The 2,322-nt window shown below is 45.0% G+C and overlaps 1 pseudogene; it reads left to right on the top strand.

The window, feature by feature from the left end:
* Positions 1 to 588: 588 nt before the first annotated feature.
* Positions 589 to 1,524, top strand: LOC127032844 (olfactory receptor 14A16-like; annotated as a pseudogene).
* Positions 1,525 to 2,322: the final 798 nt, after the last annotated feature.

Below are 2,322 nucleotides of genomic sequence, written 5' to 3'. Positions count from 1 at the left end.
ATGGGGAACCAGAGCTTCTGGGCTGTATTACTAACTCAAGTTTACCATGTAATTATGACTGGGATGGGTCACCCTCCATGTGAGATGCTGCTCCAGTTTAGAGAAGTATAAAGTGGGACTAATTCCATGGCATGCAGTGAAATTACCCCACATTCGAAGCAGTGCCCCTGACAGCAGAATCTGGCCAGGCAGACCTCATATTTCCCTCTGTAGACTGAGGATAGCAACACTGTTATCCAGAGTTCGCCCACCTCTGAATGACAGAGTTAACAAATCCCTCGAAAGCAATTGCTCCTATTTCTCCTCTTCGTCACCCTGGTGTAAATTAGGAGTAACTGCGCTGGAGTCCATTGAGCTGATTCTACTTTCTCTTTCCCCAGTGTAAATCAGGAGTAACTCCATTGGATTCAGTGGGGCTGTTTTCCCCATCCTCATTCCCTTATTACACCAATCTTCACAAGCTAGGGGTCTGACTCAAGGAAATTAAGATGGATTTCACAAAAGGAGGGTTATTTTACTGATCTAATCCTGGCCCTTGGTCTTGTCCTTCCCTCTGCAGACATCCTGAAACATGTCCTGAGAAAGAAAATGTCCAACCGAACCACCATGACTGAGTTCCTTCTCCTGGGATTCTCTGAAGTTCGGGAGCTGCAGATTTTGCACTTTGTGGTGTTTCTAGTGATTTATCTGGCATCCCTGGTGGGGAATCTTCTTGTCATTGTGGTTGTAGCCCTCAACAACTACCTTTACACTCCCATGTACATCTTCCTGATGAATCTGTCCATTGTAGACCTTGGCTTCATCTCTGTCACCATCCCCAAATCCATGGTCAACTCTTTCATGAACACCATGTCCATTTCCTATGCTGGATGTGTTACTCAAGTCTTTTTTCTCATCTTCTTTCTGGGAGAGGATGTTGCCCTTCTTACTGTCATGGCATATGACCGATATGTCGCCATCTGCCAACCACTGCACTATGACGCAATGATGAACAGCAGAGCTTGTGTCCAAGTGGCAGCTGGTGCCTGGATCAGTGGGATTCTCAGCTCTGTGCAACACACCGGGAACACATTTGCATTGACGTTCTGTGGAGGCAACATGGTGGATTAGCTCTTCTGTGAGATCCCCCAGCTACTCAAGCTCACCTGCTCTGACTCATATATGAGTGAAGTTGGGGTTATTGCCTTTAGTATATGTTTAGTCTTAGGCTGCTTTATTTTTATCACTGTGTCGTATGTTCAGATCTTCAAATCAGTGTTGAGAATCCCCTCTGAACAGGGTCGACATAAGGCCCTATCCACCTGCCTTCCTCACCTCACTATGGTCTCCTTGTTTGTTTGCACTGGCGTCTTTGCCTACCTAAAACCCACCTCCAGCTCCCCATCTGCTCTGGATCTTGTGATGGCTATTCTTTATTCTGTATTGCCGCCAATCATGAATCCAATTATCTACAGCATGAGGAACAAGGAGACGAAAGCTGCCCTGAAGAGACTGACTGGGTGTAGGCAATTCACAAATAATTAATTTTCTGTCTTTATCTAATAAAGGTTTGCTTATGTTGTATTTGTTCATTTATGTAGTTTATTTCCATGACCAAACAGCTTGCACAAAACTAGGTCTCATTCTGATCTCAGTTGCACCAATGCAAATCTAGATTAACTCTACTGATGTCACTGCTGCTGGGGTGATTTATACCAGCAGAAAATCTGGCCCATTTGTAGAGTTAAATGGGTGTAAAGTATATGCGTGAGTGGAAAGAGACTTTTGTTTCATGCCAAAACAATTCCTGTTATACTGCTTGGTCACTTGCATCCATCCCATGGCTAGTGAAAACAATGATTGGAGTTGTCTTGCTTGTGTGTATAAATCAGGGGTGGCTTTATTGGAACCAAAGGAGTCAGACTAGTGTAAGAATGGAGTAGTTAAGAAAACATTTGGGGTTGATACTCAGCACATCAGTGTAGTTCCATTGACTTTGGTGGCACTAAATCAATTTGCAGCATCTGTGGATCTGAGCTACTGCCTCCAATGGAGCTGTGTACCCATTGCCACCAGCTGGGGACTGGGTCCATTGTCTTATAAACCACCATTTGTGGCCTAACCACTAGAGGGGGACTACAAGCCAGACTGTGTTAGCCTGGCTCCCATGCACATTCGGGTGTGTGAGAGATGGAAAGACTGGCTAGAAATTATGGGGAGGTTTCTAACCACCAGTGGGATGAACTTCTGGAGCAGCCTCCCAATTGCAGTTGTGCAGGGCAAATGACTTAATTACTTTTAAGAGCGACCTGGACGCATGTCAGAGTGGGATTGTATGACTGA

The sequence above is a fragment of the Gopherus flavomarginatus genome, chromosome 12 (genome assembly GCF_025201925.1).
Source record: "Gopherus flavomarginatus isolate rGopFla2 chromosome 12, rGopFla2.mat.asm, whole genome shotgun sequence".
Taxonomy (NCBI): domain Eukaryota; kingdom Metazoa; phylum Chordata; order Testudines; family Testudinidae; genus Gopherus; species Gopherus flavomarginatus.
This window is presented reverse-complemented; position numbering and strand designations above follow the sequence as displayed.